The sequence below is a fragment of the Lepidochelys kempii genome, chromosome 3, assembly GCF_965140285.1.
Source record: "Lepidochelys kempii isolate rLepKem1 chromosome 3, rLepKem1.hap1, whole genome shotgun sequence".
Classification (NCBI taxonomy): Eukaryota; Metazoa; Chordata; order Testudines; family Cheloniidae; genus Lepidochelys; species Lepidochelys kempii.
Genome location: NC_136382.1, coordinates 74878366 through 74892563, shown reverse-complemented (window position 1 = coordinate 74892563; position 14198 = coordinate 74878366). Strand labels below are relative to the sequence as shown.

Genomic DNA, 14198 nt, shown 5'->3' with positions numbered 1-14198 from the left:
CTTTGATAGTGTTACTGACCTTGTGGATGGGGGAGGGGAAGCATAGGCTTGATATATCTGGATTTTAATAAGACTTTTGACAGCGTCCCACATGACATTCTCAAAAGCAAACTAGGGAAATGTGGTCTAGATGAAATTATTATGAGGTGGGTGCATAACTGATTGAAATATCATACTCAAAGAGTAGTTATCTATGGTTCATTGTAAGACTGGGAGGACATATCTAGTAGTGTCCCCGAGGGGTCTGTCAGGGTCCTGCGCCACTCACTATTTTCATTAATAACTTGGCTAATGGAGTGGACAGTATGCTTATAAAATTTTGCAGATGACACCAAGCTTGGAGGGGCCACTAGCACTTCGGAGGACAGGATTACAATTCAAAGTGACTTTGGCAAATGGGAGAATTGTTCTGAAATCAACAAGATGAAATTCAATAAGGACAAGTGCAAACTACTTCACTTGGGAAGGAACAATCAATTGCACAACTACAAAAGAGGGAATAACTGCCTAGGTGGTAGTACTGCTGAAAAGGATCTGGGGGATATAGTGGATCACAAATTGAATATGAATCAACACTGTGACGCAGTTGTGAAAAAGGCTAATATCATTCTGGGGTGTATTAACAGGATTGTCATACGTAAGACGCAGGAGGTAATTGTCCCACACTATTCAGCACTGATAAGGCCTCAGCTGTGTCCAGTTTTGAGCACCACACTTTTGGAAAGATGTGGATAAATTGGAGAGAGAAAGAACAATGATAAAAGGTTTAGAAAAAACTGACCCATGAAGAAAGGTTTTTAAAAAATGTGCATTTTTAGTCTTGAAAAAAGAAGACAGAGGTGCGAACCTAATAACAGCCTTCAAATATGTTAAGTGTTGTTATAAAGAGGGAGGTGATCAATTTTTCTCCATGTCCATTGAAGGGAGGAGAAGAAGTAATTGGATAAAATGTAGCAAGGGAGATTTAGGTTAGATACTAGGAAAACTGTAAGGGTAGTTAAATTCTGGAATAGGCTTCCAAGAGATGTTGTGGAATCCCCATCATTGGAGGATTTTAAGATGTTAGACCAACACCCGTCACGGATGGTCTAGGAATCCTTGGTCCTGCCTCAGCACTGGAGACTGGACTAGATGACCTCTTGAGGCTCCTTCCAGCCTTATATTTCAATTATTGTATAAACTACTATAAACTCCAGGTAATAACATCTTTTATTTTGCAGGTTTCTCATTGACAGCTCCATTTGCCCACTGATCCCAGAATAGTTTTATTGTGTATCACCAGCACTTCCTCACATTTCTCCAGACTAATATTGCTGTTTATCAGTATTGCTGGAATTACATTGTAGCTGGCTCCACAATCCAGCTGGAATTGAATTGGTCATTGATTCAATAGCATAGTTGAATAGGTGCTGACTTTTCCTTTTCTCCAGGGTTGCTCCACCCCAAGGTCCCGCCTCCACTCCACCTCTTCCCCCAAGGGCCCGCTTTCGCTCTGCCTCCTCCTTGAGGCCCTTTACTGTGCACTGATCTCTGCTCTCTGCCTCCACAAGTTCCTCCCCAAGCCACCAAACAGCTCCGTCCCTGATCAGCTGATTGAGGGCACAGCCAAGCAGCTGATTGGCAATGCTGCCCAATAGCTGTGGCTGGTGAGTGCTGAGCACCCACTCTTTTTTCTTATGGGTGTTCCAGCCCTGAAGCACTTCTGGAGTTGGTGCCTATGAGTAGTTGCATATGCATTCATGCCCAGCAATTGAATGATTGAATTGAATGTACACTCACTGGCAATTGAATGATTGAATTGAATGTACACTCACTTCTTCTGTAGTGAGTGTACATTGAGAATCTTTGGGCCTGCTGAAGTCACCCTGCAGACATCCTCCTCTTCATTGGTAGTCTCTATGTCCTCAATCACTGCATGTACTGATGCTTTATTTTTCTTCGGGTAACTGTGGCATTAGGACATAAAATGGTTCTGTTTTTCACACATTTTGTACTGTTGCCCACAGGCTGGGCATTTTTCTTTTGGCCTTCCATGCTGCTGGACAATGATGCTTGTATTTTCAATTGATCTTTCTCTGTCCTGGCTCCTGGGTACCTTTAGTTTGACCCCATATAATTGTTCTGCACTAGTGGCTGCTGTTACGATGTTTTCCCTGGACAGTTCAGCTGCCTTTACTGTTTGGAGTCATTTCCCTAGGGTTAGATCTATTTCTCTCAACATTCCCTTGTAAGATGGAAACATGTGTTCCACAAACAATTCTGTCCCTAATTAGGCAACCTTTTATGTTGTCAAAGGTACGCATGATTGCCAGAGTTATTAGTTCTGTAAGTTAGTTCACAGTTACAAACATCTTAGGAACAGAGGTTGTTCATAACTCTGAAATGTTTATAACTGAACAAAATGTTATGGTTATTCTTTCAAAAGTTTACAACTGAACATTGACTTAATTCAGCTTTGAAACTTTGCTATGGATAAGAAAAATACTGCCTTTAAGCATCTAAAATTTAAATGAAACAAGCACAGAAAGCTTCCTTACCTTGTCAGATCTTTTTTTAAACTTTTCCTTTACTTTTTTAGTAGTTTACATTTAACAGAATACTGTATTTGCTTTTTGTGTGTGTCTCTGCTGCTGCCTTATTGTGTGCTTCCGGTTCCAAATGAGGTGTGTGGTTGACCAGTCAGTTCATAACTCTGGTGTTCATAACTTGAGGTTCTACTGAAACTATCTATTCCCTGTTTGTTACTTGGTTTGGGGGTTTTAAAATGGTATTTCTCTACAGTCTTATTCTGTCTGGGGTCATGGCACTTAAACACCTTTACTAGCTGTTCCAATGTTTTGGGCAATGATCCTGGGAACAAAGTTTTACTCACATCTCATCCTTTCCCCCCCAATGAGATAATAAAGATGATTCTACCTTCATTTTTCTCATCCTTTTTCCCCTATGGTCAGCTCTGTATACAGAACCAACTCTTGCTTCTACTGCTTCCATGCTTGTGCAAGATGTTTTGTCTGGAAATTCAGCTTTCCTGGTAGTCAGAGTCCATCCATGCCGCCTATTGGCTCTGTCTCTAGGTGCTGCTTTATTTTCCTCTTAATCACACTCTCTTCCTTGCTGTGGGTCTTATTAGACTGATTGCTGCCACTACATATTTAATGTTGTTGTAGCCGTCTTGGTCCCAAGACATTAGCGAGACGAGGTAGGTGAAATATCTTTTATTGGACCAACTTCTGTTGGTGAGAGAGACAAGCTTTTGAAGAATACCTCTGTGTAAACTCAGGTATGGGAAACTAACTCAGAGTGTCACAGCTAAATACAAGGTGGAACAGATTGTTTAGCATAAGCAGTTAATTCATATTTCAACAGACTGTTCAAGGTGAAGGGGCCCATTAATACCCTTCCTATCACAGGGAGGAAAGGAGGGGGAAGTAGCTGGGGAGGGGGGTTTGCTAGTGGGTTATAGAGTGTTATAAGCAGCAAGGGCTGGACTTAGGGAAAATGGTGCCCTGGATGAACTTGTATTTTGGTGTCCTTTCTTTGAATTTGCGTGGGATGCAGGGAGTGAGAACCAGCTCCTGGTCCCAGAGCCCAGCTGGACTGCACAGGGAGGAGTTTCTGAGCCCAGGGGCTCCCCCTGCCATACATCACCTGATCACCTAGCAGGAGGAGAGTGGGTGCGTGGCCACCACCCGTGCCTGCAAGAAGGGGGGATCCAAGGGCTGACCCTGCTGGTTCCACAGGGATGAGCCCTGCTGCCTGTGCCTCACCACCAGGCTGGCAGCTCTTGATGGCATCACCAGCCTCCTGCCCGGCGAGTCAGGGGCTCCAGACCTGTGCTTGCCTGCACTCACCCCACTCCAGCAGCCCAGGTCCGCAGCTTGTGGCACTCAGACGGTGCCCCACCCCTCCGACCGCGGTGCCCTAGATGGTCGCCCACATCATGCACCTGTAAGGCCAGCCCTGTAATAAACCAAAAATCCAGTATTAGAGGGGTAGCCGTGTTAGCCTGGATCTGTAAAAGCGGCAAGGAGTCCTGTGGCACTTTATAGGCTAACAGACATATTGGAACATAAGCTTTCGTGGGTGAATACTCACTTTGTCAGATGCATGTAGCGGAAGTTTCCAGAGGCAGGTATAAACATGCAAGCACGAATCAGGCTACGGATAACAAGGTCAGTTCAGTCAGGGAGGATGAGGCCCTCTTCTAGCAGTCGAGGTGTGAACACCAAGGGAGGAGAAACTGCTTTTGTAGTTGGCTAGCCATTCACAGTCTTTGTTTAATCCTGAGCTCAATCCATCAGCTGGCTACACTCTGCTTCTCCCTGAGCCCCACTTTACCAGAACCCAGCACCCCCCCAACCAGAACCTACATCCCCTCTGCATGCACCCACTGGAGCTTTGCAATCCCTACCTCCTATGGCCAGACTCTCCCCGTCAAAAAAATCCCACTCACCACAGCCTGCATTCCATTGATGGGGAAGTTTTGGGCAGAGAAAGTGGAGACACTAGGGAACTTTGGAGAAGACTGTATGGGGGTCAAAACCTGCTGTTCTCCTATTCCCCCATTCTCTCTCCCTCATACCTGCTAACGCTGATTCCTCAGTATCCCTGCCCAACATTACCCCCACATTTTTAAAAAGAAATGGGAAATGTCACAAAATGCTGTGGAATCTGTCAGTGTTTTTAGGTATTAAAAGGGGTAGGCATTAAAGTATGTGAGCTGAGGTTCTTAGGGTTGCTAATGCTACCTTTACTGGTGGTTTCCTTGGATTTTAGTGATAGTGCTGTGCAGGAGGCTGAACTTACTACTGGAGTACCCCCTTCTGGCTGGGCCTGGTATAGATGCTCTTACCACTCTAGAACCCCCTATTGATGGTCATTCTGGTCTGCCTCTTCTTGCATCTTGGCCCTCCAGCCTGGTCAAAGTTTAGTCTCACCCATTCTGGAATAACATTGTAAATCCAGCAAATAATAGTCTCAATGTCCTTATAAAAGGTCTTCAGCACCAACTTTGGGCCCTGTAGTCTTCATGCCTCTTCTCTCAGGGCTTTCAGCTGCCCTTATCCCCTTCTCTGGAGCGTCACACTTTCCCAGAGGCTGGTGGGGGAACCCAGGACCCCCAATTGTGCTGGGTTTCAGTCCAGAGACCCTATAACCAGTTGCTATGATCTGCTCCACCAGACTCCTTGCTGCTGCCTCCATGGACCTCTTACTGACTTCACATCAGGCTCCTGCAAGCAAGTCCCCTTCAGTGTTCCACTGTCCAGGCCCTCTGCCTGTGAATCCTATGCCTGTTGTATTCCTCCAGGGTCTCTCCTTGCTTCTTACAGACTCTACCTCATGGCCTCCCTCTGGAGTCTAATCTGTTCCTTTTAGTTCCCACAGGAACCTCCTGCTCTTTTCAGCCTCCATCACAGCTTCCCTCAAACTTCAGATCAACACCTCCTCGGCCCAGGTTTTTCTCTACCTTTAGCCCAAGAGAGGAAACTCCCAGCAACTCTCACCTGGGTCTCCTCCCCGACGCTCCTTCCCACTACCTGGGTGTCCTTCATTTATGAAGGCCCAGCTCATCCTCACATAGGTTTGATATCCATTTATGCCAACCACACCCAGCGCCTTCTAGTGGCTGAACTGGGCTCAGGCTCCCGATGACCCTGGTTACCTCTCCACATGCTGATATGAAATACCCTTGAGTATTATTATTATTTGTATTACCATTGCATATAGGACCCTTAGTCATGGATTTGAACCCCACTGTGCTAGGCATTGTACAAAAGTCAGACCAAGAAGATGATCCCTGCCCCAAAGAGCTTACAATGTAAGTATAAAACAAGAGACAAAAGACAGATACAGACAGACAGATGGGGTAGTACGAGGAACCAATGAAACAATACTGGCCATCATGGTCAACAATGAAACAATAGTGGTCTCAATACACCAGCAGCCTAACTGTTATCAAGTTTTTTTATGGTATCCTGGCAAAGGAAAGTTTTAACAAATGATTTGAAGGAGGACAATGAGGTATCTCTGTGGATATTTATGGGGAGCTCCTCCCAAGCATGAGGGACACACAGTACTTGTTTGAAAATTTAGCATGTGGACGATACAGGCTGGAATCATGGGAGCCAGACATCAACATCTCAATAGTGAATGACAGAAGATACTAGAAGTGGAGATAGGCTGTTAAGGGCCTTGAAAATCAAGACAGGTAGCTTATAATTGATATGACAAAGAAGAGGATGCAATGAGGGATGCAAAGAGAGGGGTGACATAGTCAGACTCTTCAGTGAAAGAGTTTGTGTGGTATTAAATATTCTTACTCTGTTTTTGTCTGGGCTACTATAAAAATATGTATGCGAGTCAAAGATTTCATAGATTTATATTTTTATGGGCACATTATGTGTGAGCTCATATGGTTATTAAATTTTGCTTGACTTGGCAATTATTCTTTTTTATTTGTAATAAGAATATTTATCAGTGGTGTGTTTTAAAGTACACACTGTCTTCAGCTTGGATAGACACTATATTAAATATAAATAAATATTGGCTTCACTATTTTACTGTATATTTGAATTTATTTACTCTGTTTTCCCAAGCAACTCTGGTAAAATATTGGGAAGCATAAATATGGTCCCATCTGTGATTTCCACCAGGTATCCTGTTTATAATTGTCCTTTACATATGTACCTTGAGAACTGATTTCTCTAGAACACAAATCACCATCAATGTTCAATTTCTTTTTCACTCTAAATATTTTAGTTCCTTTTAGTTGCCCCTTACTCTCAACTTATCAAGCCAAAACAATAATTCTGAAATGAGACATTCTGGCACATGTACTTGAATATAATTTCTGAAACTATATTAGGCTCAGTCCTTCTAGTCCTTCTACATGCAATATTTCTCTAGTTTCAGTGGGAGCTATGCACATGAAAAGCATCAGGCCCAAATTAAGAGAAGGCTTTCAGAGATGCATAAGCCACCATTCCTCTTCACAGATTTTTACTCATAATGCTTCTTGAACTTGGATCAATATAAACAAGGTCAGAAAATGTCACCCATTTAAATGCATTATGACTACAATCTTCTGATTTTGTCACTAGTATTAAAATGTTATTGAATGTCCTTTATGCAGTTGCCATGTCCTAGAGGCCCAGATTAAGTAATTCTGGGCCCTAGACACATGACATGCCCCCTCAACTTTGCCCCCACTTGGAGGGACCAGCGTCATGCGGTCCTCCCTTCCCAGAGAAGCAGGAACACTGGTATAGAGACCCATTCTGTTCTGCAGAAGTAATATCAGGGTCCCCCTCCCCTCAGGAGTATATGAGGTCCCCTTGCCCTCCTGAAGAGGCTGGGTGGCAGCAGGTTTATCACCCCCCGAGTATACACCTCACAGCTGAAGTGTATATGTCTGGTTGGTGGGATGGATCCACTGTACTCTTCTGCATCTACAACATTGAGTCCTCTGCTGGAGTGTTGTTGGTAGGGTGGGTCTTTGGGTTAACATCACATTGAGATGCCTTGAGTATCACTCAGAGCTCTTTCAGGAAGTATGCCTGAGCTGGCAAACATCACTGCATCAGTTATACTCAGGTCACATTTCCAAGCTTTCCTTCGAAAGACAAGGTCTAGGAAACTAACTTTTTAAAAATTAAAACTTAGAATTTGTCTATGTGGGGAAACTGACCAGCAGAACTAGACTGGTCAGTTGACCAGTGACTCTACTCTGGAATAAAATTATTTTAATCTGATATAATTATTCTTCAGCAGAGATGGTGACTTTTCCCACAATTTCTGCGGTCAGGATTATGTGTTTACTCACCAACTGTTGAAAAGGAAAGGCACAATCCTGCAAACACTTAGGTCCTGATCCACAAAGGGATGTAAGTGTTGCAACACCTAACTTTTAGGCATCTAGAAAATCAGTGAAACAGTGGGATCCACAAAGGCTCGAAGTGCTCAGACTCCCTATATAATTTAGAATGCAACCCACAAAAGCCAGCACACTAGGTGAGGTGCTGCCTAAACTAGCCAATGGGAGATGCTAAGGAGAGAGGTGTTTCCTAAGCCTGACCACTCTCACAAAGATAGGTGGCTACGCCTAGGAGGCACCTACCTCTGCTAGCAATCCACAGCTGGGAACCCCTCTCCTGGAGTTAAGCAGTTGAGTCATTTCTTTTAAGAATGAGTTAAGCACCTGCTGCATCCCATGCAAAATGATGCCATTTTAGCCTAATGGCTAGAGCATTCATGTGGAAGATTTGGATTCAATTTCCCCCTCAGGCGGAGCATGAGAAAAAATTTCAAAGAGTATTACCCATTTTTCAGTGGAGTGCTTTAACCGCTGAGAGAAGGGATACTCTGTGAGGCTCCCTCACTCTCTCCTGTTGAAATTGTTCCACTGTGTATAAATACTTAAAAAGTCATTGGGCCAGGAAGAGGGGTGAGGGAGGGAGATGGAGAGAGAGAGAGAGAGAGAATGACTCTATAGTCAAGTAGTTAGGGCACCCACCCTGGCAGGTAAGAGTGTGGCAGCAGAGTGCATGCTCGGAAGCAGAAACTTAGGCACTAAGGGAACTTTTACTCTGAAAACTTAGGTGCTGAGTGAGTGAAGGGGCCTACAGAGTTCAGCAGAAGTTATATGGATTATAGTGGAACCTAAAACTGAGCTTTAGGCATCTAAAGCCCAGATTTAGGTGCCTAAATTCCTTTGTGGATCTGGGACATAGTGCCTACTATTGGCTGTAGCAAACAGATGTGTGTCTGCTATAAGCAGTAGCCTTAGTAGTTATTAGGTTATAACCCTGCTATCAGCTGTTTAAGGGACAAACTGAATTCTGAACTTAGGGCTGGGCAGGGAAGTAAAGAAGAAGTTGATTTTCAAATATTTTGTTTTAAATTCCAGACGTACTTAAAAATTATTAAGCCTTTGTCTATATTTGAGTACTAATTTGAAATCTCCGATAGTTTTTTATATCTATATTAAACTTGGTAGTCATCATTAAAAATTCTAGCACACAACTTGCAAACACTTAAGCATGTAAGTAAATTTACTCTCCCAAGTAGTGTCTCTGAAGTCAAGAATACAAATTAATCAGTTTTAAAATTAACACTCTCAGCTCCAAATAAGATACTGAGGTTTTAAAAATGACAAACTTGCCCAAGTGAGAATTTTTTTTTCCAATTAAAATTTCATAAGACACTTTTAACACAAATTCACAGCGGCCAGCCTGACCATTGCCTGAATATGACAAAAAAGTTATGGTTATTCTTAACTTTTCCTCAACTTCCCTTATTAACAGCCCATTTTACAACCAGCAATATGAGATGTAAGGATATGATGTAACCATACTTTCTCCCCTCTGTTAAATCACTGAGCCCCACATAATACAAGGTCAGTGATAAACACAAAAAGGGAGGATTTGCACTCTGAGCCACAACAGCACTTTTAGAGTTAGTATTTTTTAAGTGAATAACATGCAGTTTTCTAAATCAACATGCATTCCAAAGTACGTATATACTATAGATTCTGAAGATTGAAAAAAATGTCACTGCAGCCATGCTGGTAAGTGCTCTCAAACTTAGTACATATAACAAAACAGTTACTTGTTAAACCATAAAGCTTGATAGAGTTGCAAACCTCTGGGTTTAACATCAACTATAAAAACCATTAAAATATATTTAATCATCCCTATGTTTTCCTATACATTGTTACTATCTAATGTGTATATTACTGTCTCCTTTTCACAACAAAGTTTATTTTAAAAAACTATATATAAATAATTGATGGGAAAAAACTGTCAGTCACAAACTGCCAAAAGCAAGGAAATTCAAAGTTAAACTAAAGTCCTTTAACTTACTCCCCTGAACCGATGTATTGCTGCACATACTGTTACATACTATCACGTGTTATTTTTCAGCCTCCTAAGCACAATGGATGAGAAAGGAACATAGTTTCAGCCTTAAATTTGAACTCCTCTGCTTTTGTTAGTATGTGTCACAACCTTAACATTATCTCAACTGTAGACTTTTATCTGTGAATATCTAAGTCCTGTCTGGGGGAAAACTAATTACTGAGCCACTGAGAGCTTCATAATGTCTTGCATTTAAGTCCTGAACATCATACATAATGCATAGGAAGCAGTCTCTGCACTCTGATTACAGAACACTGTCATTAAGTGAGCAAATTAAAGATGTGAATAATTCACTGGCGGAGCTTATTGTCAGTGCTGCATTGTGAAATTAGAATTTCTAATAAGTACTGCAATTTTTAACCCAATTAACACAGAGAACATCTTGAGTCTGATTAGTACAATAAAAAATATTACCTTATTCTTTTGCTGCACAACAGCCAAATTAAATACTGTACCTAATTATGCAGCATTCATTGCGTCTCTGTTAAAATAAAAAACTCACTATCCTTTAATAAGAGTTCTAGTATTTGGGATACAATCGAAAAAGACAGCACATGCATCTGTAGCTCAATTTCTTATTGCAAAGTTGTTGTTTTGTTAAGACTTTGCAGATCAGTTTTAGCACCAGCTGTAAACCATGATGTCACTCCTGAAGTCTGCTTTCGCAACAAATATCCAACAAACAGCACAGAAATAAATGACAAAGTAATCCTTCCAAACGGACCTCGAATATGTTGTACATTAACTTTTTTTCTGGGTTTCTTTAAAGACAGATAAAACACATTTTGCCTCTTACTGGTTTGAAACTGAAAATATATCCAGTTTCAAAACTTTAGGAAACGTGATTACTAAAACAAGATTCTTACCTCGGGTCCCTATTTGGCACAGGAAAGATTACATTATCTCCTTTCATCTTCGAAGGGAGACAGGGAGAGAAGTCCAACTGAACACGCAGCATGTTGATCCTACCCACGCACGGCGCCTGCTGCCATGTTAAATAAAGAAAATGATCATTTAGGCTGCAGCTTTTGTCTCCGAATATTTTCTCACATTGCTTTTGAATGTCAAGGACCCCAGAAACCCGGACACGTCTGGCAGGGGCCACCGCAGGCTACAGCTGCAGCAATGTGATTTCCCCCAATCCTGTTTCATTTCCAGCTTCTTTTCCATCCCCACGCTGGGGAAGTTTAATCACCGAGCACGAGTGAAAAGATGGCATTGCAATGATGAGCTTTCTTCCTCAAGACAATGACTGCAGCAACCACTTTGCATCTTCGGCTAGATATTTGAGTCTGTGCATGCGAGAGAAAGCAAAAAATTAAGGTGCCCTGAAAACCAGACAGACACAGTGTATAGAGAGAAAGAAAGAGAGAAAAAACACAGAGAGACTGAGAGAGGGAGGGGGGCTGTCAGTGCAGATAAATCTGCATATGGAAATCAGGGTTATCCTGGGTACAGTTTTATTTAACCATGATGTACTGTTTTTTTTTAATTAGTCAGGGATTTAGAGAAGGAAAAAGAGAGATTCTTGCAAATCTAAGAGTAAAAGTAGCTTTTTAGTCACCACAGGTGCTTTCACAGCAATAACCCCACCAGCTGTAGCAGCCACAGCAGAACTTCTTTATAACTTTCCAGTTGGGAACAAAAGTTTCCTGCACTTCTAGTAATTTACATAGAAAAGCCAGGAAGAGTATTTTGTAATTACCAAAAACAAGACAATTCATAATGATACAATAATTATATAAATGAATAATCGGTTACAGACTGCACAATGTCTTAATAAAGCCATGTCACGCACAGAGCTTAGAGGGTTTTAAAGCTTTCGCAGAGGGCACCATAATGACTGAGTAATCAAGAGTTTTCAAAAAGAAAAGGAGTACTTGTGGCACCTTAGAGACTAACAAACTTATTTGAGCATAAGCTTTCCTGAGCTACAGCTCACTTCATTTCAGTTCATAACAATGGGAGGATCCGACCTGGATGTTGTATTTGTCAGGCACTTTTGCGCATATTGGCTGAGAACTTGTGTTCCTTCCATGCACTGGTGGATTGGCAGAGAGGAGTGGCAGCGGAGAGGGGGGCTGATAGGGATACAGAAAGGACAGGAGAAGGTTAATTTTGGCTGATATGGGAAACTGGTTGGGAACTATTGTGCAGAGAGGACTGATGGGAAAGGTGGATTGGGTGGAAGGATTTGGGCAGTAGCATGAGAAGGGGTAACAGGAGAAGACCTGCGGGTTAGTAGGGATGTATGGCAGGAGGCACTAGTTTGGCTGGAGAAGAATGAGAATGATAGAGTGATGTACTGAAATGTAAGGGGAGGGGAGGGGAGGGGAGGGAGGAATGGGCATTTGGGAAGAATGGGAAAGGTGTGAGGGAGGGAGAGGGGGATGGCTGGAAGGAAGTTTAGTGAGAAAGCTGTCTGGGATTGTGTGAGCAGGGTTTGACTTTGACCAGCAGGAAAAATGTAGGGAAGAGGAGCTGGCAGGAGGAAAATAGGAAGTAGAAGGGGCATGGGAAATCGCAGGAGTGGAACAGGGAGGCAAGATGGGAGTAGGAAGCAGTTGGCTGACAGGGAATATGGGGGATTGTTGGCAAGAGGCTGGCAGGGAACATGGCTAGAAAGGATGGCGGGGGAGTGGGAAGAGGAGGTTGGCTGGGAGAGGAATTGCTAGCCAAGAATGTTGAGGGATGTCTGGGAGGGAGATGGGTGACTGATGGAGAATGGGAGGAGAGTGGGTGAATGGCAGAGAATATTGGTTCCTGGCAGGGTAGCTATCATGGAAATGTACATAGAATGGATGGTGAGTGAGAATGGGTGGAAGGTGGCTGGTAAGGGATGGGTTTTTGGCAGGTAATGTGCAGGAGAGGAGCTTAGGCGCAATTGGTGGGGGCAACAGTGTGTGTGGTGGTAGTTCAGGGAAGGGTCGGTGAGAAGCAGAATTTAGATGGGTGGCTGTCAGCAAGAAACGGGAGGTTGGCTGGGTGGGAATGAGGAGCTGTCTGGATGGGAGACTGAGGGAATATGGTGGGCAGTTGGCAAGGAATTTGGGGTTGGATAGATGGGAGAGAAATGAGTGGGGGTCACAGCAAGGAAACTGTGGCAGGTATTGTGGGAAATGGCTAGGAAGGGTGTGGTTGGATCAGTGAAAGGAAGTGTAGGGTATGTGTGCATGTGCTAAGAAGGGGAATATATAGGTGGCTGGTAAAATGATGGGAGGCTGGCAGGGAGTGGCGTGTGTGACCAGGAAGGGGAAAGGTGGACAGCAAGGAATGTGGGGATTTGAATGGGTAGCTGGCAGGGAATGCATGTGTGCCTAATAGAGAACTTGTAAAAGGTGACTGGAAGAGAGAGATAGGCAGGGAGGGTGACAAGGAAAGGCTGCCATGAGTGTGTGGGATGGGGAGGGCTTAAATTCTCATAGAGTATTTCCCAGAGCCCCCCATGCCCTGACATGCTATAAAATCTTCAGGTAATTTACTGGAGCTCCACTCCAGACAACTCCGGCCAAATGTAAGCCCTGGTCATTCAGGGAGATAGTTGGGTGGCTGGCTGGCATATGGCTGTCAGGAAAAGTGGGAGGTTCCTAGGGGGGGTTGATGATGAGGGCCTGGCCCAGAATGTGTGGTGGGGCTGATATGGAATAAGGAACCTGTGTGTGTGTGTAGCAGGATGGATGAATGAGTGCAGGAAAGGTGAAGGACAGCTGGGAGAAAGTAGCGTAAAATACAGGTTTTGGAGGAAATGTGTGAATGTTGACTGCTAGGTAGATTAGTGGGGGGTGACTGGGACACTGGTTGGTGGGGAGTAGCACAAAGCCCTATGGCAAGAATGACAGGGGCAGAATGCTGAGGGGTTCGCTGGTGGGGAATGGTGCAAAGGCTTGGGGTGGAGCTGGCGGGGAGGGGTGGGGTGCGTGTGTGTGCGTGTGAAAGGCACAGAGCCCTGGAGTGGGGTGGCTGGGGCCAATGGTGCAGAGCCCTGGGGTGGAAGCAATGCTGGAGAGGTGGCTGGGGGGATGGTGCAGAGCCCTGGAGTAGTAGAGGCAATGCTGGGGCGGGGTCTGGAGGGCAATGCCGTGGGGGAATGGTGCAGAACCCTCAGGAGGGAGCAATGTTGTGGGGATGGCTGGGGTATGGACAGAGCCGCGGGGGGCGGGGCGGAGCCCGGGAGGGGGCAGCCTGCCCGTCCGGAAGGCAGCGCGCGTTGGGCGGGGGTGGTTCGCATGGCTGTTCCCCCCTGCAGGCGGCACACCGGCAACGGCCGGGGCTGCCATTTGCAGA

The 14198-nt window shown here is 44.1% G+C and overlaps 1 long non-coding RNA gene across 1 annotated transcript in view; it reads right to left on the bottom strand.

Moving 5' to 3' along the window:
• LOC140908196 (uncharacterized) overlaps nucleotides 1–11184 on the bottom strand; it is a 565973-nt gene extending 554789 nt beyond the window's left edge. The window contains exon 1 of the long non-coding RNA XR_012157800.2: nucleotides 10781–11184. This is a non-coding gene — a long non-coding RNA (uncharacterized LOC140908196). The remainder of the gene's footprint in view (nucleotides 1–10780) is intronic.
• Between the last annotated feature and the right edge of the window lie 3014 nt (nucleotides 11185–14198).